The 24,845-nt window shown below is 30.2% G+C and overlaps 1 protein-coding gene across 1 annotated transcript in view; it reads right to left on the bottom strand.

Moving 5' to 3' along the window:
* The window catches only part of LOC107452224 (uncharacterized), a 111,745-nt gene extending 87,327 nt beyond the window's left edge, over positions 1 to 24,418 (bottom strand). Inside the window, exon 1 of the mRNA XM_071182492.2 lies at positions 24,320 to 24,418. The gene's annotated coding sequence lies outside the window, so the exon portion shown is untranslated. The remainder of the gene's footprint in view (positions 1 to 24,319) is intronic.
* Between the last annotated feature and the right edge of the window lie 427 nt (positions 24,419 to 24,845).

Here is a 24,845-nt window from a genome sequence, read left to right as displayed (position 1 = left end):
ATTTTAAGTCTCACAACATCTTGACTGGACGTGAGTGCTCACTAACCCAAACTTTCCATCTAAAAGAACCGAACGCAATCAGTAAAGCTAAATTTGCTGATAACTTAAATAACAAACTAATCAAACAGAAATTAATAAACATTCTCGGCATAGCAAGAGACATGACCAATAATATGAGAACTTAAAACGTTACTGCCTAATTATCTATAGTTAACAATTCTAAAACAGAACTCAAACTAACTATTTGACTACAAAACAGCTAACAACTAATTCAAACTATCGATCTGACAATAATACCAGGACCAATAACAACTAATTCCAACAGTGATAAAAAGGCTAAATTAAAACTAGCTATAACTTTAGATAACACTATTAACTATACCCAATTAGAGAACTAATGGGGTCACATATCACACACACAAAATACTGAACGGTTGCGCAAACACAAATTTTCAATTAACTCACACGCCCCACAGCTGACCCGCTCAAAAATACCAGGTAGTGAGCTCGGCAACACCAGGTGTTGTCCGTGGGGTAATAAATGTTATATGTATAGTTTAAAAAAAAGTTCTGTAATGTGGCTATGTATTTTTTCCTTTGTCCTGTATTTGCACATGTTTGTTATGTAATTGTAATCACCGTAGCATTTACGTCATAAACCCTGATGGATGCTATAAACATTAACACAATAAACATGCACACCCCGAAATCAACCACGGACTGGCTCACAATGGCAGCCAACGTGGCTGATTACCACACACGCCTCACCACTGACCTGCTCACCAGTCACTAGGAGTAACCAGTTGGCCCGGCAGCACTGACAACTGTCCGTGAGGCCATAGATGTTAAGTGTTTTCATAAATAAAAACTGTGCTGTGACTAACGATTCTATAGTGTAACTTGTTTGAGGTGCTTGTTTTGTCAATAATACTGTTAATATTTATGTTTTTGTCCTAAGGATGCAACAATAGTCGATAGCCAACTCTAAACCAAATCTTTAACAACCATGTTCTCAGTGCCTCAATTAACCGTATCAATCAGTCAATTAACAATTAACTACATTAAAGACTGTGACCTGGGGGATGAAAATCGAGAAAAAGTAGGGACTTAACAAAATGTTTCCATTTTTTAGTGAAAACCTCGAAATCTTCAAGTATGAGCTAGAAGGAAGAACCAACCACGGACATTCTTGGAGAAGGTGGGTCAGTTTCCAACTAGGAAGTGAAGAAGGTGTGTTGGACAGAAGGTGACACGGCGGAGTTTGAGAAATCCGTCATAATCGTTTTACAAGAATAAGACATATTTCGGCGCTGATAATTGTCTAAATAAATTAAATTTTACCAAGACGTAGCAAAAAGAAATTTCGTTATGGAAAATATATATATATATATATAAATATACTCTCTCTCTCTCTCTCTCTCTCTCTCTCTCTCTCTCTCTCTCTCTCTCTCTCTCTCTCTATATATATATATATATATATATATATATATATATATATATATATATATATATATATATATATATATATATATATATATATATATATATATATATATATATATATATATAAACGGTAGTTTCACAAAATACTTTTTCTTAAAATTTCATTTTTGTATCCCTTAAGAAACGATAAATCCATATTTTTGTGTTGATTTTTTAATATAATTTTTAATTTTTCACAAATTACGTCTAAATTTTCACAAAATAGGTACCTGTCAGAAAAACCTAGACAGACCCCTGTATATATATATATATATATATATATATATATATATATATATATATATATATATATATATATATATATATATATATATATATATATATATATATATATATATAGAGAGAGAGAGAGAGAGAGAGAGAGAGAGAGAGAGAGTATATATTATGAATACCCATTTGAAAATAAGAAAACAAAAGATATTTGACACTGCTTAAAATTTGCTTCTTACTATCACAAAATAAATATGATGTTCAGTTGTTCTTCCCGTATTTATTTAATATTAGATATATGACATCATTCATAATTTGATTCTGAGTGCTAAAACAAAGCTGTCATTCTTGAAACAAAAACAAATATTTAACATTGCTGCAAACTGTTTCCAACATCAAACAAATGTGACATTCACCTGCGCTTTACATTGATAAACAAATTATTCATATTTGACATAGCTAAACATTTGTTATTAACAAACAGTGTATAAATATAGCGTTTCGTTGCACTTTCCGTGATAAACAAAAAATCTACATTTGATATCGTTTAAAAATGTTTCTTACTAACATCTAAAAGTAAATCTTAAGTTCAGCTACGCTTTCCCTGATAAACAAGCTAATCGTATTTGACATCGTTTGAAATTTGATTTTTGCTGACACGACCTATTAAATGAACAATAGATATTTGACATTGTTTAAAGTTTTTCCTTAGTAGCACAAAAAAAGGATGTTTAGGTGCACTTTTCATGATAAATAAAATATATTTGACATTGCTAAAAATTGCTTCTTATTAACATGAAATAAATCTGACGTTCCTCTGCGCTGTTTATGATAAACAAATTAATTATATTTGACGTCGTTTGAAATTTGTTTTTAACATTCACAAAGCCTATTTGACGACCAGCTGTTCTTCTTGTGAAAAGAAAAAGAATAGATATTTGACATCATTTAATACTTTTTTCTAACACAGAATTAACGAGACAATTAGTTTCGCTTTTCGTGATAAATAAAATATAGATATTTGACAACATCTAAACACTATTTCTTGCTAAAATTAAATAAATTTAATGCTCAGCTGTGCTTTCTATGAAAAATTAACTATTCATATTTGATATCGTTTAAAATTTATTTCTTATTGACGCAAAACCTATTTGGCATTCAGTTGTTCTTTCCGTATCAATTGAACAAATGTTTGGCTTAAAACTGATTTCCAACACAAAATAAATTTGATGTTTATTTGTAGTTTCTTTGACAAATAAACGATAGATATTAGAAATTATTTTAAATATAGCTCTTAGTAACACAAAATAAATATGCCGTTCGTTTGCGCTTTGCGTAATAAACAAACCTTGGCCAAGAAACAAACTATAGATATTTGATATCGTTTAAAATTTTGCTTTCACTGACACAAAACAAATATGACGTTCGATTGTTCTATCCGTATTAAAAAACAATAGATATTTGGTATCGTTTTTTTTTTCTAACACAAAATTAATATGACAATTAGTTGCACTTCTCATGATAAACTACAGAATTTTGACAACATTTAAACACGGTTTCTCACTAAAATTAAATAAATCTGACACTGATCTGTGCTTTCGATGAAAAATTAACTATTCATATTTGACATCATTTAAATTTATTTCTTATTGACACAAAACCTATCTGACATTCAGTTGTTCTTTCCGTATTAAATGAACAATAGATGTTTTGCATTGTTTAAAATTTATTTCTTATTGACACAAAACCTGTCCGATGTTCAGCTGTTCCTTCCATATTAAGTGAACAATAGATGTTTGGCATTGTTTAAAATTTATTTCTTATTAACACAAAACCTATCTGCTGTTCAGCTGTTCTTTCCGTATTAAATGAACAATAGATGTTTTGGATTGTTTAAAATTTATTTCCTATTGACGCAAAACCTACCTGATGTTCAGCTGCTCCTTCCGTATTAAGAGAACAATAGATGTTTGGCATTGTTTAAAATTTATTTCTTATTGACACAAAACCTATCAGATGTTCAGCTGTTCTTTCCATATTAAGTGAACAATAGATGTTTGACATTGTTTAAAATTTATTTCTTATTGACGCAAAACCTATCTGGTGTTCAGCTGTTCTTTCCGTATTAAATGAACAATAGATGTTTTGCATTGTTTAAAATTTACTTCTTATTGACACAAAACCTACCTGATGTTCAGCTGTTCTTTCTGTATTAAGAGCACAATAGATGTTTGGCGTTGTTTAAAATTTATTTCTTATTGACACCAAGCCTGTTTGACGCTCCGCACTATTTGAACAACAGATGTTTTCCACTGTTTAAAATTTATTTCTTGTTGACGCAAAACCTATCTGATATTCAGCTGTTCATACCGTATTAAATGAACAACAGATGCTTTGCATTGTTTAAAATTTATTTATTATTGACGCAAAACCAATCTCACTTTCAGCTGCTCTTTCCGTATTAAATGAACAATAGATGTTTGGCATTGTTTAAAGTTAGTTTCCAACACAAAACAAATATAACGTTCAATTGTACTTTTTCGTATTAAATAAACGATAGATATTTGACATCGTTTAAAATTTGTTTCTTCCAAACACAAAATAAATCTGACTTTCAGCTGACAACAGATTTTTCTTCTTTTCGTGAAGCACTACAATTACAATTATGCCTCTTCAATTACCCAGCATAAAGAATATCAGATTCACTTGGAAACGAGCCAATCAAGTCGATTGTAATCGCCTCAAAACCCCGACCGTCAGCCAAACGTTTCAGAAAAGTTTCATCTACCTGATCCCTGAGACGTGCTTAATGGGATATTTAAACGAACATGAGATTGTTGCGCTTGAATCGTGCCCAACATAATACAACCTCAGTCGTGTAGCGTGCTGCTTAAGTAAAAAAAAAATTTTCAATGTTTATCGATAGGATTAACCGAGATTCATTCGATTCCAGCTGTGTTAAAATATTTACAGAAAACTAGAGAACTGTGCATAAAGTCGTTAATTAAATATAAATCATTAATGAAAACTAGGATTTTCGTCGTCACAAGTAAATTCAAACACTAATAATGAAATTTTAATGATGATGTTAAAAATATATAGTTTTTACTTGGCTTATAGTTTTTTAATAAAAAATCATTGGAGTTTAATAAACAAAATATTTTTTTGCGGGAACAAATAATAGCTTTATTATTTGCAATAAACTTTCAACCACTTTTATCGCATTCTGTGACTAAAAAACATTTATTCAGTAGTCATGGAACGGTCCTCCGTGATGCCATCATACCTCGATTAGTACTTGCTTCTTCTTATAGTGGTAGCAAAATTTAGAATTTATTAAATTTTTATCATTTTATTTAAAGTTGGTTTACAGTGATTTTTGCACAACACTGCATATAAATAATTTAAACTTTCATACAAAGTGCTATTGTATTACAGTCATATCGGAGTGAGGCTCTTAAAGAAGTATCAGAATTATTAAACGAAAATGAAATCTGCAAGAATCTGTTTCTAATTCTGTATCTCTTCAGAAAATATGTTACTTAAAGCACAGTTTGCATCCCTGCAGCACATCAAAAAAAAATAGTGATGTGGGAATTAAGACAATAATTAGAAGATCAGATTTTGATTATAAATAATATAAATATTGGGTATTTAGTATCAGGACAGTAAAATATAGTATTTTTGAAATAAAAAGAAAGATAAATCAAAAATGATTCGTCAAATTTTCTTCAAATTGGTCATGATTGTTACTTGATAAAAGAAAAGCTTCATTCGCGTCAAAAAAAAAGAAAAAAATACAAGTTGGAAATAACAGGCGAAGTGTTTCAAGCTCTCAAAAATAGGCGCCCATTTATAAGCCTTGTCAGACGTGAATAAGAAGCTTTCAAACTGCAATAAATTATTTTTCTTTTCAATATCGCCTGTACGTGGGGACTACATTTTTTTGAGGGGGGAGGGGATATGTTTGTTTTCAATTGGAAACATTTAGTGATTTTTCCAATGCTATGCTTTTATTTAGATAAGGCAAGTCATTTTCTTATGATCGTAAACCTTTAATCTTGATTATTTTATTACGTCTACCTTTTCCCAAATTTCAAATACCAATCTGGTCAATGACAATCTTACCTAGAGTGACCATCGTACCTATTGGGTTACAGCATTACTGACTTGTACTACCACTTTTCGTAAACATACATGATCCCCTTAATTTCGAATTTCCTTTTGATTCTATTTTAGGTCTTAATTTTTTGCTTTGTTTTTTATTTACTTTGAAATCGATAATTGTTTTGCTCCATTCAATGACTGGTATATTCAATATGCAAATACGATTCCATCCTATTTCAATTTTTTCATTTTTATTCTGGGGTTCCCATCAATATATTTCCAGAACCATTAAGTTCTTAACCCTTTAATTACCGCAATTAATCATCCCATCTTAGCAAATACATAATTTAATTTGCCACAATATACATAAAATGTTACAAATAGCAATCACAAATTCTCAGCATCTAAAATTTTTCATTTTAATTCATGGAATATTGTTATTTGATATGAGATGAGTCACTTTTATTTAACAAAATATTAATAATAGCCACAAGCTCACTACAGCTGTAAATTCTACATATTCTTTACAAGTCTATTCTACATATTCTACAAATTCTTTTTTTAAAATTCATTTGTGAAAGGCTTTTATTTTGTTTGATAATACTTTCTTTGAAAATCCACTTAAATGTCTACATTCCACCAACCATGCAATAACTATATTGGGTTTGGGGTTTGTCTTTCACACCAATAATTGAGTTTTAAAACTTATATGATGTAAGGTGCTTACTTTAGCTCAATAATAATGAATGAGTCAAACGAAATCTCATTATCTTAAAACGTCATTTGATTTATAAAAATCATTGGAAAATCAGACTTATTGAATAATAAATGGAGTAATTTTAGAAAGATAAGAGCCGCAAGAAGTCACGTAATTCTATATTCATTGTTACATATTGGACGAATATCTTGAATTTCCATTGAACTAAAAAGATTGCTGAGGCCACACCTACTAGCATGTGTAGACTAGATTTATAGTTCACACTGGAGGTTTTTGTGACAAGCTGGTCACGCGACCTCATTCATTTCAAAAGATAGGAATATAAACTGTCGTAGACAAGGCAAGAGTATGTCTAGAATTCGGGATAAGCACACCATAGCTATTACATGGATTGATTTTCGAACACCTTACATAAATTTGTTATCTGCTTAAGTTATCACTTCATTTGTTTCGTTATTTGTTATTGCTTGTTAGATGCTTTGTTATCTGTAATAGTAAGCAAAGTGCTTCCTTTGTATACATACAATAATTCCAGCACAAGTATGATTAAAATAATTTATTAATTAGGTTTAAAAATAAATCGAAACGCTTTTGTGGAATTAAATGTATAATTTAATTAGGGCATGACATTTCAGTTCTGAAAGTGTTATCTGTTTTGTTATTTGCTATCTGCATTAGTGAGAAAAGTGCTGCTTTTTTATATGTAAAAAATGGTAGCACATTGAGGGTTAAAATAAAAGAATATCATATTCATTTAGAAATTAGTTAGGTTTAAAAATACATCAAAACGCTAGATATAGACAAATAGATAGATAACCGACGCAGATTCTCAACAACTAATTATTTAGCTACATATCAGTTCATGCAATATTATCATTTCGAATGAGAATTAAGTCTTTGCAAAGCACTTTAACGTAACAGATATTAATAACAGTCACAGATCCTCAACAGCTAAACACTGACATTTTAATTCAAGGACTGTTGTTATTCCGTATGAAAATAAAATCGTTGAAAAGCAATTTTAACTAAACAGAAATTAATAACACTCAGAACTTCTCAGTGGCTAAAAATTAAAATCTTTGAAAAGCTACTTTTACTAAACTATCATTATTAACAGCCAAAAACTTTCTACAACTGAAAAAAACATATTAATTCATGAAATGCTATTATTTTGTTTGACAGTGCACTCTCTGAAAAGTCACTTAATCGTCTACATTACCCAATCATTGAATAAATATCTTGGGTTTTGGATTTGGCATTCCCATCAGTAATTGAGTTTTAAAACATAAAAGACGTAAAGTGCTTACTTTAGTTCATTAATAATGAATGAGTCAAATGAAATCTCATTTTCGTAAAACGTCATTTGATTTATAAAAATCATTGAAAATCAGATTTAATGAATAATATATGGAGTAATTTTTGAAAGATAAGAGCCGCAAGGAGTCACGTAATTTTGTATACATTGTTGCATATTGGACGTATATCTTGAATTTCCATTAAACTAAAAAGCTTGCTCTACTAGCAGGTATGGACTAGATTTATAGTTCACACTGGAGGTTTTTGTGACAAACTGGTCACGTGACACCATTCATTTCAAAAGATGGGAATATAAACTGTAGTGGCGAAGGCAGACAGTGTGTCTAGAATTCGGGATAAGCACACCATAGCTATTACATAAATCGATTTTCGAACACCTTATATCATTTTGTTCATCTGCTTTGTTACTTGTTATCTTTAATAGTGAGCAAAGTACTGCTTTTATTTATAGTAAAAAATGGTGGCGCTGGCGTGATTAAAACAAATGAATATTATATCAATTTAGCAGTTAATTGGATTTAAAAATACATTAAAGTGCTTGTTACAAAATCAAATGTACAATTAAATGAGGTCATGAAATTCCAGTTCTAAAGGTGTTTTCCAGATTAATTGATTGTTCGCCACATTTTTGAGGAAAAATATGAGCAATTTTTAAAATGTTAAAAAATTGGAGCAAAGAGCCTTTTGTTGACCGAAATCATAAAATAATATAGCAACTGAAAAACTGAAACATTGTTGGGTAATAACAATAATAACACCAAAAAGACTGAACAAGGTTGAATGCCTATAAAGACTGAAGGAGCCATAAATAGTTTGAATTTCGATTTAACTCAAGTTTAAGATCAACTTGCATTCTCAAGTCGTAATACTCACAAATACTTTTGTAAATAAGGGTAAATAATTCTATTTGTTTTGTTGTATATAATTATAACAGTATATTTATGTCCTTTTCTAATTAATACCATGGCACGTGCCATTTTTTTTTGTTTCATTTAGTGCCATTTGTGTTTCCAGCCATCCACACAGTTTTTTATATCTTAAGCATCTGTATTACAAGATGAATGGGAAAATGGCCTTTTAGGTTTTAGGCGCCCAGCTTCACCAAACAGATCAGACCAGATCGCTGAGTATTGTATACCAGTAGTACCAGCTACCGAAAGGTTATCACTAGATGATGAAGTGAGAGTTGTTAAGTACGCCTTCAATAGTAAGTTGAAAATAATGTGCTAGAAAAAGTAGCTAATTTTGATGTTTATTAATAAAATGCTGAATTTTATCAGTCACCACTTTTTTCATTTTAGGCTCCCTTTGGCAATCCTGCCTTGTGACATACTTTTAACTTCTTCTATTTGTTGTTGTCTTGACATGAGCTTATAAGCCGCACTTCAAAATGAGCACACTAGCTTATACATTTAAATGTAGCAGGTAACAATTAGAAAAAAGTAATCGGAAAATCTACTTTTTTAAAGAGAGACAAGCTTTACATTTCTCTCCATTAATTCGGTTGATGCAATTTTTGCATAGAAAGAAATGGCATTAATTTTTATAAGATTTGATCATAATTTTTAAAATTTACTAACAGTTTAGCTGCGTAAAAGTTTCAAAAACTTTTGTAGCCAATACAAAGATTGTTTCCTGTTTCCTTCAAAATGTTAACATAGTTTAAAAAAAACTTTTGTCTAAATCGTAATAAATCTGTAAGTGTGCAACATGTAATTCGATAACAATTTCGATTTTATAAATTAAATTTTAATCACTCTCTAAGCAGGAGACGTGGAATATTTCAGGAAAGTAATTTATCTCTCTGGTGAATCTAATCTAATTTAATTAATTGTGAATTCTTGTCTTCGGTAAGGCTGAAATAATTTTATATAGTGCTTCTGCGGACGCAATTATTTGGCTAGGAAATCGAAGTTATATCATTCAGTCTTTCAATCGTAAAATCACGGCAGTTCAAGAAACCAATTATAAACTTGAAATGAATTTATGTATTTTTTTTAATAGCTTAGTAACAGTGTTACTTTTAATTTAATGATCGGATCTTCATTTTCTAGGACTCCATCTTCATGGTTCTAGCCGACCGACCTGTGTAGGGGGCAGGGAACTGTCCTTGCATCAGAAAGGTTCTGGGTTCGAATCCCGACCAAGGTATGGATGTTCTTTCCTTCTCTGTACTATCTGTCCTTACTGAGGGAGCGACGTTGGCCCACCTATTATGGTGTCCCTGTAACAGAGATCAACAAAATCGCCCTATAGATGCCTGAATTGACGGGTGTTAACACAGGCGGGCATTAGAAGAAAAAAAATCCTCATGGTTCTAGGAACCGACATCAAATATGGCACTTAATTAGTACTAGCGATATTTTCAGCTATGAAATATGAGACGAAAAACCTACTTCCAATGAATAAACATAAATTTTTCGCGTTGGATTCGTATTCTTGACCTTCAAAATAGAGGGGGGGGACTGCTATCTCGAAAACACAGGCCTATTTTTAAGCAAATCAAAGAAATTTTGTATACAAATGGAGAATCGGTTTAGTCAAAGAAAATTTCATGCCAAGTATAACTTTTAATACATACTTATAACTTTTTGATACTTTATTTATTAATAGTCTAAAACATTTTGAATAGTAACGTTTAAAAACTTTTGCGTCATTGTAGAGAATGTAGTTTAAAATGGCAAAATACAAAATTTTAATGCAGTTGGTCGAATAATTTCAGATCTATCGAATTTTAAAAAAGACGTACATTCGAAACTTGATTTCTTGAGAACTATTTGTCCGATTTCTGTCGAAAAAAGGGGTATTCGGAGAAAATACGTTTTTTGAGTCGGATCTCGTAACTTAAAATATCGTCTGCACTTGATAATATTTGAGGTCAGGCATTCGCAATATTAAGGTTGAATACTAATGCGGGAATATCCGATCATTAGATCAAAAGTTATTCCGGGAGTTTCGATTTTTACTTTGCGCATTGGACACAAAAAAACTATATTTTCAGATCAATCTATGCCCCGGAATAATAAATAAATTTTTGCACTTTAGCATTCACTTATTTATTTACACGCATTCATTCATACACATTCATTCATTTACACGAAATCATCACACAAAAAAAAAGAAAAAATTATATACTATCCTTTATCTATAGCATTATCTAGTGCAAATGATATAATCTTATCTTTCATGATAAATTAATTGCTTTTATATACCAATTCTTTTTTTTTTCTTTCTAAAAAAAAAAAAAAAAAAAATCAGAAATTTGTGATTTTTAAAAACGGAAAGAGAAGCTAGTACCCCAATGTATACACATTAGTTTTAAAAAAAAAATTCTATATTTCACAACACTCATTTTGGGATTCTCCCTCAAAAAGATGGAAAAATAAAATATTAATATTCAAGAAATTGCGATAATAAATTAAAATACAATTTGATAGATCCGTGTACGACTAATGTTTACACATTGAAAAACCATTGGACTTCAAGGCTTCTACTTAAGGGGCTTTCTTTTTTGGAAAAAAAAATAAATAAATAAAAAGAAAATTAAGATAAATAAATTAAGACTAGTAATTCTATAGTTAATACCAGGGCGGCCAACTTTCTACGCTTTTTGTAAAAAAAATTTTTAGTGGTAGTTGAGTTAATGTTTTAATGTAGTATTTTTTATCCATTCAAACTTGTTTTCCACACCACTACAAATAAATGATTTAAAAGTGCAAAAGCAACGCCACTTTGTTCCAGCTCAATTGTGGTGAGGCTCTTATATTGTTAGTGAAATAACCATAAATTCTGCAACCTATGGTTTTTGAATATCCACCACTCAATAAAATATTTTACGAAAAGCGTAGTTGTTGTCAGACCTGTAATGCATTATACATTTCTTTCGAAATTTGTTTTATTTTAAATTATGGATGTGCTTAGGCACATTTCAGAAACCAAAATGGCAGCTAGCACAAACAAAATATTCTCTTAGGTTAATCTTAAGCAGATCTGCCAACTTCGACTTTTAGATAGAGATTTTTCCAAAATATTTAAAACGGAAGCTGGGTTTTAGTTTTAGAAATCGATTTGAAAAGATTTTGACCACCACAATAGATAAACAATAGAAAGGTATGTTATGAATGTCGGAAATGCAAATAAAACAAGTACCAAAATGTACCACCTAGCGGGAAAACTTCATGATGGCCTCAGTCACCCAGGTAAATCTTCGTGATGAGGATGCAACAAAATGTATAATAGCAGGGATACCAACAGCCCGAGATGCCAGCTTGTCATGACAGCGGATAAATATTTTCGAGTGGTAGTCTTTTAATGTTAGACTCTTGGTTTAATAAATTCGATTTATAGGTTTTTACATACCGCCACTTCAAAATAATTGAAGGGTTTAAGTTATACGCCCCTTTGCAGTAGTTATACCGTGTTGAGCATCTTAAAAAATCGGCAAAATTTACCAAAAACCTGCAAAATTTAGGTTTTAGTTCTCTATCGTTTTTAAAAATATTTTGTCTTGTCCGGAGCAGTTGGAATCTCTGAACTGCTTCACTTTATGCAAAAGTTTTAATTAATTGTTAGTGGATTAAAAAAAACTTGTAGAATAAAGGAGACGACAGCGAGAAAAATGCAGAGATGCCGACTTGAAATTATTTTCTAGTGGTAACTTTAATTTATTTTTAGTTTAATATTTTTCATTTTGAAATTTCGATAATTTTAATTTTTCCACCACTACATTTCAAATTTCAAAATATCATATCAAATGCCACTTAATAACATTTATCTCATGGTGAACTTTTAAAAGATTTAGCGTAGATATCCCTATGCTGCAAGTTTTGCTATTATATTTGGTGCCAGATTTATAAAACTTTTGCAGAAAGCGAAACAGTTGGTATCCCTATAATTGCATAGCATGGCTTAAAATGCTAAAAGTCGTTACAAATAAAATTCAAAATTTTGTTGAAAAAGATTAAAATTTGTAACTTTTCATAGTATACAATTTTCAGTATTGTACTTTTGAAAGTGAAAACAAAGATTGTTTTCGTTCTAAAACGTAAGTTCTAGCGGTAGTTACGATTGAATAAATATTATCATAAAAATTAATTGAGTTTTTACCACTGTTTACATTTTTAATCGCCAGTGGCATCCGGTAATTGCCTACCTGCCAACTTGTACGATCACTGAAAAAAATATTACAAAGTGGTAGTAAAAAAGGATAAAATTGGAAATATTTTCTAAGGACTGAACTTTTTTTTAACTTTTGACATCTTCGAGACGGGCTAGTAATCTATGCATTTTTAGGGTGTCGATAATCAGGGTAAAAACGATGAAATTGGTAGCCAAATTATTTTTATGGCAGTTTATTTGGCGTGGTAATAATAGTTTGCTTTATTTAATTCACCACTACTTAGTTCTAATTAAGAATTGTACAGTTACACTTTTAACACACAGGGATATGTGTTAAATTTAAAGTAAATATAAGCCTGTCTAACTAGCTATGCCCAAACTTAAGCTGCAGCCTTTTATTTTCGATTATCCTGATTCTGATCCACTACATTTATGACTCGCCCGTCCCGAAAAGGTTAAGAGCTAAACAAGCTAACAAATCGATCAAATATTCATATTTTTCAAATTATTGATTCGTCGTGAAGGTTAAAAATACTTTCTGGAAACTTTAAAATAAAGTCTTAGAAAGTCAAAATGTTACTATCTCTTAGAAACATTTTATTTCTAACGGCCATAAAAATGGCACACATGTGATTGCTACAAGAATGTATTTTATACGAAGATTAATATTTTTAATACGCAGTGGCGGCAAAACAAATCGAAATTTACCAAATTAAAACTAATTTTAACTTTGCTACCACTTGAAAATATTTTTCTCCCAAAGCAAAGCAAGTTGGCATATCTGCGTTAGGTGATAGCAAAATTAAACCTCTTCGAGACGGGCGAATCATATAGGCATTCTCAGGGTGGCTACAATAAGGGTTTAAAAAAAGATAAAAACAATTTTATAGCAGTTTATTTGTGGGCGGGGTAATGATTGTTTGCTTTATTTAACTCACACCACTACTTAGTTCGAATTAAAAATTGCGTAGTTATACTTTTAACAGACTTGCAGTGGATGTGTTAGATTTAAAGTGAAAACAAAATTAAATTTGTCAAATTAGCTATGCCCATATTTAAGCTACCGCTTTTTATATTTTACCGTCCTGATACTGATTCATTACGCATTTATGACTCGCCCGTCCCAAAAGGGTTGAAGAACCGTTGCTTATAACTGCTGATCACCTTACACTTAAAACAATTTCGAGAGCTAGAACTTCTGAATTGGCAAATCTCTCTTAGGTAATTAAGTATCCTTCCACTTTGCTTAAAAAAACAATTCTTATAGCGACAGAAATAGGAATTTTTACGTTCCGCCGCACAGCCAAAAACAATATTTTCAATTTCATCAGACCTGTCAACTACTAAGTTTTTTGTTAAATATTTTATAGAGTTGTAGGTATTTAAAAACCAAAGTTTTCACAATTTTGGTAATTTTGCCAACATTTTAAAAACTTTACCACGATCGAGCTTGAAAAAAAAGTGGCGTTGCGTATAATCTTTTAGATCATTTACGTGCAGCGGTGTGGAAAATAAATTCAAAAAATAAATATAAAACATAAATTTAAGAACCACTAGAATAATTTTTTACAAAAAGGGTAGAAAATTGGCAGCCCAGTTTCGTAAGTTATTTATTAACCATTTTATTCAGTATTGGGTTCTTTAAAAATAAATCGTACTTAATTTTATTATATGAATTTTCATAAATTATTTTAATATATTGCATATATTAATTATTTCGTTTAAGGTTTTGATTATACATTTAAAGATTTTAATATATTCCTTATTCCAATTAGAGCTTTAAGTATAACATTTAAGAAACTTGAACACAGAATTATAATAGTTTCGCTAACATCAAGATAGTTTCCTAAAGTTTTAATTAAAATGCTCTAGGAAAACTTTTAACACGCCAACTACTCATTACGAATGATTCGCTTTAACAGTTAACTTAAGAGAATGAATTTTATTATGATAGTGAACAAGAGAGTTTTGTTTCAGGGGTTTTTCGCTAGAACTTTCTTTTCAATAACTTTTTACTCTTTTTTTTCCTTCTCAGTAACGCTCTTTGCAAATGATCCGTCTTTTAATTAACTTTTCAATACTTTTAATTAACTTTTCAATACTTTTATTACTCTCAGTAACAAGATAATGAATTAATCCCCGAAATGAATCGATTCAATATAACTGGAATCTTTTCTTAATAAAAAAAATTTTACTTCAATAAATTGATTTTATTCCTAACTCTTGTCTTGCAGAGTTATTTATCTATAAATTTTTTGTCAAAAGTTAGGTATAGAATTTTTTTTTCCAATCCTTTCATTATAATTTTCTTTCCACATTGATACTTAAAATGTAAACTTAGAAAAAAAACTTAGAAACGTGCTAGAAACTTTGAAAAAAAATTTAAAACTTATTTTACGTCACTGAAACTTAGAAAAAAAGGTTTTCATAAAAATCTAAAAGCAGATTACACTGGGAAGCAAATTCCTTGCTGCACTTTTACAAGTACTTGATCGTACTTAATTCGGGTGAAGGCATTTTAAATTTTAAAATTAGTTTTGTTCGGAAAGTCGCAGATGTTTTTCAAAATAATGTAGTTTAGTTCATTTTTCATTTGAGCATTTAAGTTTTTAAAGAAATTATAGGTTTACAAACAAATACTTGACTGTTCCTCTGAAAATAACATATAAGACAAAAAAAAACATATGACCTTACAGTACTGTCTCATATACGGAAATGTATTACTGCCTTTTATCTACCACCATTCCCTACGTAGCAGAGAATAGTAAAACAAGGTATTCACTCAAGTGAATTTAAAAAAATTCTTATGATTAAATTATTATTAAATTGCACAAAAATTTTAGCCTACAGAGAGAAACCGAGTGTAGATTAGAAATCAGAGACGCGAAGAAATTTAAGATACGGTCAAAAATTTTATGTGACGCTTATCGTCACTCAAAATTAAAATCAAGAGAAAGGGCGAAAATTAGATTTCAAGAACATGTCAAAGTTTTCGATTAAATAAAACTACCGTGGGAAATCTCCATCGGCAAATAGTAACTGAAATACTGATAGAGTAATTCAAATAAACAATTAGGCTAAAATCTTACAATGTTACCCCTATGCTTATACCGAAAGGAAATCACCATGAGTAAACTATCTCTCCTTGTATTCTAAAAGAATGTTAACACTAATATTGTAATGCTAAGTTGGTTTAATTGTAAAGGCTAACACTAAAATAGTTATGTTATAATGCTAAATTGGTTGAATTGTAAATGCTACTGATAAAATGGTTTGATTACAAATAAAATATTATTTGTTTAAATTTAAGACGAATAAGTTTCCTTAATTTAATTTAATTACAATAACTATACGATACGACATAAAAGCGCCACACTTATGTAAAAAAAACTAAAAAAAGTTGCGGGTAAAGTGTCTATTCCCAACGACTGTTCCATTTTTCGTTATAACACTTCTTAGGATCATTGCAATAATTTACAATGGTTGTAATCAATCGAGCTGTTATAGGTAATGGAGGTATGAAAAAACAAGCGTTTTTTTTAAGTTTGATTCAAGCTAATTTAGAAGGATATTAATACGGTAAATTTTAAAAAAGTTTTACAAAATAGAAATTTTGAAAAAAATGATACGATTTAAGCGTTTGTTCAATTTAGTTTTTTGCGTTTTTATTAAATCATGGGCTTACTGCCAAAAGTGATCATGTTAATAACAAAATTAAGAAGAATTTTTAAGCCGTTTAAAGGGACTTGCTAGCGAATTTGAAGAAAAAGTGCAAGTAACGTTGTTTTGGATTTAGTCATTATAACAAGCTGCTAACTACAACGCTCTTTTCTCTTCAAAACAACTTATAGAGTGGTACACGATTAAAAACTAAAGCTTTTTACATTTTATAAGCCTTGTCTTTAGAGATCTAAATGATGTTTCATCCGAGCGTGTAAGACACATGTAGTGGTATGAAAAACAACTTTAAATAAAATTTACAAAGCAAAGAATAATATTTCAAAACATAAACTTAGCGACCATTGGATTAAAATTTACCAAAAAGCACAGAAAGTTGGCAGCTCTAGTATAACTTAAAGCCTCCACGCAGTTTTTGGTAGATAATCTTATCAGTCCTCTTTGAAGTTCTACACACCGAAAGAACTATTTAATATGAAATCTATTAAAAATTAGAAAGTGGTAGCAAATATATGTCTAAAAATTTTTTTAATTTAAGAATATAATTGGTTTGTTTTATTTACTTGTCAACCACTACAGATTCAATTCTCAAATATATATGATAAATTTCTCTCAAGTACTTTTAAAACAGAATTTAGGTTCATGCGCACAACTTATTCTCTTTTTAAACTCTCTGGCAGACTACTTATAGGTAAGCGTGTGGAGGCTTTCAGATGTAGGAGGTGATGTTCGAACTGCACATGAATATTTTCCAGTGGTAGTCCTTGACTGTATGATTTTTGGCATGGTTAATTCGGGTTTTTACCCACCACTACTTCTAAATAATTCAAAGGTTTATGTGAAACGTCAGTATGTTGCAGAAAAGCCGTGTTGAACCTTTTAAAAAGTTGGCAAACTCAACCGAAAATTTTCAAATTTTGGTTTTTACTTTTCCACATTTTTCAAAAATATTTCGACATATTCGAAACAGTTGGCACTATGTTATTGGATTAAGCATATTTTTCTTCCTTACAAGAAAAACTTGCATCATGTTTTCCATTCCATCCATTAGTTTCCATTCTTCGTAAAAAAAAAAAAAAAAATTCTAGTGGTAACGAAATTTAATTTATTTCTAGTTCAGTCTTTTTCAGTTTCAATTATTTTTCCACCACTACATACCGAAAATTCAAAGTATCATATGAAATGCATCTTTGTTGCATTCATTTCAGGTCAGAATAAAATGTTAAGAAAAGTCACCCGAGCCAGATGGTTTATTCGAAAGGCAAACATACATAAGGATCTCAAAATTCCTCTTCTCTCTGAACATATCCACAAGCTGAATGCAGATTTCTACAACCAAGCAGTAGATTGTAAAGCACAAAAAAGACCGACAATACAGACCTATAGCAGCACATTTCTCATCCGACGCATCCTATCATCACTACCAACACAAATAGTAGTACAGTGCCATGGTGTGGTGGATAGCACACCCACCTGCAGTCCCACAGATCTCCGGTTCGATCCCAACTGAGAACTCACTTTTGCTAAACACCATCTGAATCATCCGGAGCATATCACAGAGAATCCACAGTGAATCATCGAGAAGAGAATCATCGATCAGTGTATTTACCACCAGTGTATCATCGTATCATATGTGAATCTTCATCAGAATATTAACCATAGTTCAGAACTGATTAAAAAACAGCTCCAACAAAACCAAACATCTGAACTTTCATTTGAACTCTAAAAAACTCTTAAAATTTATCTTAATAAATATATAAACACCTTTTCAACAGATTTGTAAATTGATAAGAAATACTGTAATTTTGTAAACTTCAACCTCCAATTTTAAATTTATTAAGTAATGTATTTTTATTCCTACATAGCTACCACAAGGTCGCTAAACCCAATATGTTTTTAAACCAATGTATTTTATACTATCATGATGTATGGGATATGGGCGCTGCGCGGCCCAGGAGCCCAGTTTTCGTGAAATAAAGCAAGTAAAGCATTCATCTCAGGGCTACTCTTTTAAAAAGTAGGTCTAATTATCCTTATTCTTCAAGTTTAACTATTTAATTCGCCACCAATTTATTAAAACTTTTCCAAAAAGCGGAGCAGTTGGCATCCCTGGTATAATTGTGCTCACTCTTTAAAAGTATCACCACACATAAGTTCCAATGTGAAGTTGCATTCCATGTGATTTTTCGAATTTTTGATGTGTATTGGTGAAAAAATTTAAAATGAAAATTACCAAATTAAAAATAACTCAAATTAATCTACCACTAAAAAATACTTTTTTTTACAAAGCATATCAAGTTGGCATCTGTGGATTTATAACAGCAAAGAAAAAGCAAAAAAAAAAAAAGACGTCGAATTTTACGAACCGTATACGCAATTTAATGAGAAAAATGTTTTATTTATTACAGGCAATATGACCTTAACAAATATCATTTAAATGTTGCGCCCATCGTTTCTATTGGTGAATAAAATAAAATATTTTTTACTACTAAACAATTTCTAGAATAGCGAAAAAGTTACTTGAAAATATTACTTTTTTTCGGTTTCTTGGTACTTAAAAAGTTTCATAACAGACTTCAAACATAGATGAAGACAAATAGAAGTTGAAATGCAAACTCTTAGATCCTATAAAACTCGGAGAAAAAATTCTGTGAAAAGATACTGGGAAACTGACACTTATTGAAAAATAGACTTCCTCGGTATATGCTTTCAAGCACTTGAGCTGCATTTAAAAAACGAAAAGCAAAGATTACAAAATATTATGTTCTTCGTAAAAATAGTATGAGTAGAGTTCTTTTTTCCCCTTATTGAATTCCCTTTTTTTATATGCTTTTTCTGAAAGAAGAGTAAAAATAAGAAACTTGATATTATAATCCCTACTTTCTCTGGTGAAATGAAGTTTTGGATTTTTTTAACTCCCTTTTCGTATTAAATAAGCCTTTTATTAGTTTTTGTTAAGGGAAAGTAGTAATTTTACAATTCTTTTTATCTAACAGTTAATTTAAAGCTCCGAGGCGATAACCTGCATTGTCTGACAATGTAAAGACAGTTTCTTGTTTTAGCTGCAGTTTCATTTTAATATCCTAAGAAAGGGGCTTTTTTTTAAAATATTGGATGCACATCTCATAATTTCTTTAAATATAAATTACATCCTTATATTTTTTTGCAATGTAAAACATTCGTGAAATTTTAAATTAAAACACTTTTGAATCATTTACATGTAGTTGTGTGGAAACTATACCCACTCTGAAAAGATCAGTAACCAGGTATATACACTTAGCTCTTCAAAAATAAAGCCACTCAGTGTGTCACAGTACTTATAGCACTGCTGCTGACTACCATACTTAGTGCAAAATACTTAATCAAGTAGTAGACACAATCAGAAACTGATTTGGTTATTTTGCCAACATTTTAAATGCTCCACCACAATAGAGGACTAATACTTCATTGAGAGGGTATTGAGCGAGGTACCTGCCTTGCGGCATTTGCCTCTCTATCTGAAAATATTTGCCAACGGCAACGGAAGTATGCAATCGGGGGTAAAAGTAAACTTATATGAAAGATATATACAAAACAAAAGGATCCAGAAAAGAATTGATAAAATACAGGTACGAATACGAGAAAAGTCAGTATAACATAAGAATAACATAATATATTTACAAAACCAAAAAAATTATCATTTATATATTTACAACTGAATGAGAATTCACAAAATCCAGAGATGCCAACTGCTCCGGACACGCCAAAATAATTAAAAAAAAACGGTAAATAACTACAAAGTAAATTTTAAAAATATTTGACTATTTTAGCTTGCTTTTTAAGAGGTATAGCATGACATAATTACATAAAAGTGGTGAATTATATAAGCCTACGAATTATTTAGAAATAGTGGTGGATAAAAATTTACTGAATTGAATTTATTAAACCAGGAATCACGATTGATAAACTACCACTTTAAAATATATGTTTGCTGTCCGGAGCAAGTTGGCATCTCTGAAAATCGAATAATTAAACTAGCAACGTGGTGTAAGATATAAACTTATGCATCATTTACATCTACTGGTATGTTTAAAATAAATGTAAATCAAATTTATTAAACAAAGAATCATAGATTAAAAAATAAACTTAGCCTACACTAGATGAAGTTTTTCCAAAAAGCATAAAAAATTGGCATTCCTGTTTTAAATTATGAACTATCGACCACTATTTCCTTTTTTCCAAGTAAGAAATAGTCCTGCATGGATGTTATACTTGCAATGAGTCTTGGCATCCCTGGACATTTTATTCCAACAGAAAAAGAGGCTGATATAAACTGATTTTACTACCAGTTTTATGTTATTTTCTGGATCACTCGCAGCCTTCTATACATTTTAAAAGCCTCACAGCTTAATATTTTAAAAGGACAATACGATTTATGCCGTATCCACCAGCAATTACGGAATATCCGTGCTTTCAGAAAATATTCTTCTTGGTGGTGGAAGTGATACATTATTAATTTAATACATTAGAATTAAAAAAACATTTGCTCATAAATCATCTATAAACAATTGAAATTACTATGTAAACAGTTTATTCATAGGTTTCAAAAAAAGTTCTGTTAAAGTTCGTTTTGTTTTTTAAAATGTTAGCTTTGGTTTACTAGAACTCAAAAAATATTCTGCACAAACCTCAAATACTAGAGGGATTGTTCAAAACGTAGTTTTCTGCTTTAACCCCTTGGGGACGGGTGATTCAGAAAAGCATTCGTACAAAATCAGAATCAAGTTGCAATTAAATAAAAAACGGTAACTTAAATGTAGTCGTTACTAATTTGACAGACTTACTTTGCTTTTATTTTAATTATTGTTAGTTTGATCATATATATAATCAATGTTTATTCAAAGTATAACTAAATAGTTTTATTTCGAACAAAGTAATGGTGAATTAAATAAATCGAAAAATTATAACTCCGCCCACTAATAAACTGCTAAAGAATTACTTTGATTACCAGTTTTATCTTTTTTCCCTGATTGATACGGTTTTTTGCTGTCACGTATTTGTGACAGTCGGCGCGAAAGGGTTAAGTGACAAAAACATACCAATTCGGTTTCTTTTACTCGCTTTTGAAATGTTTGAAGCAGGGTTGAAATTTAAAACGAAAAAGAAGAAAAAATGGTAGCAAAACGAGTTCATTTATTGTTTGAAGGGAGAAAAAGAAATTCTTACTATTTTAAATATTAACTATTCATCTACCCGTTAGCAAAATTTACTGCTAAAGCTTACAGCAGTATCTTCAAAAATTCAAATTCTTCTTTGACCTGCACGCAGTCAGACAGAGATTATCTAAATGAAAATTCAGTTATATCTAACATACAAGTTCATACCTGCCAACTTTTAATCCTTTCAAGGATGATATTCCCCAGTGGTAGTAAAATGAAATGCAAATTACAATTTTAGGCAGAATCATTTGTTGTATTATGAACAAGCTTATGCGGTATACTAGAACAGTATTACATATTAATGTATATGCTTAATTTTTTTAAAAATAGTGGTGAATTGAAAATATTATAAATTAAGTTCATAAATGCAAGGACTATATAGAAAGCATACATTTCACTACCACTTTAAACATAGAAATAAAATTTTACGCCAAATGCGTAAAAGTTGGCAAGTATGCAAGTTGCTCAATTTGCAAACATAAGGTCCTAAAATTGCTCATACAAACTTTATATAATATAAGTTGAATTTTACTGAATGATTCTGAATGGAATCTGTCCTTAAACTATTAAGCTTGTAATCAAGTAATGGAAAAAAAGACTTTGCTTTTTGTTCTTTGAGGTGTTCTCACAATTCATTTTTTTTTTTTAATTTTTTATCAAAAACAAGTTTGGAGATTTTTTTTAAAAATAAAAGGGGTGTCAGCAGTTCTTCCCATTTTATAAAATTTTCTTTCTTTTTTTCAGCAATAAAAAGAAAACTTGAAAGAAAAATAATTTGCAGATGTTGTAATAAGCTGCAGCACCCGCTGCCATGCTGGAGGCTATGTGCAACCGGGTACTTCACTATTTTCTTTATGTTGGGTAAAAGAAGAAAAAAAACTTACAAAATAATAAGATGTTTTGAGGTTCGCAGGTATATCAACTGAGGTAGAAAATGAGGTTATGTTTGCAATACATCAAAGCACCTTAAAATTTTCGTAAGGGGACAGTTCTGCATGTATTTCGTAATTGTTAAAATAAAATATCGTTTATATGTTTTTCGCAAAATTTATAACAGGGCCACACACCCTACGTTCGATTTCATACCTACCAACTCTTTTGGATTTTCCGGAAGATTTTATTTTCATATTTAAAGTGGTAGTAAATATATACTATTTTTTTCTTTTATAAACTTAATTTTTGAATGATTTTGAGCACCACTATTCTTACAAAAATGAAGCACATATAATAATATACGTTACTATCATGGTTGTCAACTTAAGTTTTTTCAAATGCAGCGTATTTGTTTGCTTAAAATTGAAGTTTTAATTCCATTTTAATACCACTGGGAAAAATGATAATGGAAGGGATTAAATGTTGGCAGGTATGCGACTTGCATTTCATTCCCCACAGTGGAATGAACTGGTTAATACTTCGAAGCTGACATAACAAACCTTTGTTTAAATTATTAGTTATTCTCTTATTTTATCCCCCAATGTGGAATTAAGTGGTTAATCCTTAGAAGCTGACATGACAAACCTTTGTTTAAATGATTAGTTATTCTCTTATTTTATCCCCCACTGTGGAATTAACTGGTTAATCCATAGAGGCTGACATGACAAACCTTTGTTTAAATGATTAGTAATTCTCTTATTTTATTCCGCACTGTGGAATTAACTGGAGAATCTTTAAAAGCTGACATGACAAACCTTTGCTTAAATGATTAGTAATTCCCTAATTTTCTCTCCCAGTGAGGAATCCCTAATTTTTTAAATTTTAAATACGATTTCGATTATTTAAAAATTTTATTCATTTATTTTTTTTTTAAATATTTCGTTTCCTCGGAAAAATATTTCTTTACTTCAAACTAAGTATTTTCCATCAAGGTTGCAGTCAACGTATGCACATTGTTATAGTTTTTTTTTATTAAGTATGATAACTGAAAGTCTTTTATTAAACAAAGATCCTACAACCAATTCATAAGTTATAATCTTTATTTTTTATATTTTTTTCCTCAGATTGTTCATCAATTAATAAAAAATGAAAAGTCTGTCTACATTTTAACTACCTTAACGCCTTGCCCAAGTTCAAAACACAAAGATAAAATACAAATTCGCCTCCTACCTTTAAACTATAGTAAAATAATGTTAAACATATTTTTATAAAAATAAGAGTAATTTTTAGTATGCCGTTGTTTTAAACTTTCCTTAAGCTGGGTTTATCATTATTTTGAAATAAAAATTCCTTCCTTCTTCTTGTAAAACAGTTTGAGAAATGTACAATGAAATGCTTAAATTTTTCATAAAAAAAATAAACTTTTTTAATAGTTTTTAATTACATATTTGTTAAGTTTTTTTCCTACTTGCATATTAACTCTTTTTCACTCTTTATTAAAATTAATTTAAACTAACTGTTGCATTGCTAATTTCTGCGCTCTCACAAATCATTTTCGAAAACATTGCAACAATAGACTGAAATTAAAATAACTTACATTTCTGTAAAATGTTGCACTGATTTTGCATTACATCCTATAGCTAATCCCGATCGTGGGCTGACACACTTCTCGTGTGCTGCACAAATGATATTCTGAACAAATCCCTCTTCGCTTACCCTTGCCTCGGACTCCTGAAGTCACGTGATATGACGTCATCGCATCCCTCACACGATCCGCGAAATCGCTAAAGAATTTCTGGAATGAAAAAGAGGAGTCTGGAACAATTTCAATCACTTTTTCCTTCGGATTGCTTCTCTTCGCTTCGCTTTTTTTATTATTTTCTAAACATTATTACTTGAAAGAAACTTTTCTTTCGAAAACTTAAGTTATTCAAAGAGAAAAAAAAAGTGAAACTTTTTTCATTGAAAAATTATGTTTTGAATTTAATTTTGTGTTTTGGTATAGGGGAACATGAGTACTCACTTTGATGTGAACTACATTTCTTTTCTTTTCTACGAAAATAAGTTCAGTTAAATCAATCAAAACTTAATTTCTTTTCAGTTAACATACGATATACTAACTC

Source organism: Parasteatoda tepidariorum, chromosome 4 (genome assembly GCF_982258835.1).
Source record: "Parasteatoda tepidariorum strain Cologne lab strain chromosome 4, Ptep-v5.0, whole genome shotgun sequence".
In the NCBI taxonomy this organism is placed as follows: domain Eukaryota; kingdom Metazoa; phylum Arthropoda; class Arachnida; order Araneae; family Theridiidae; genus Parasteatoda; species Parasteatoda tepidariorum.
This window is presented reverse-complemented; position numbering and strand designations above follow the sequence as displayed.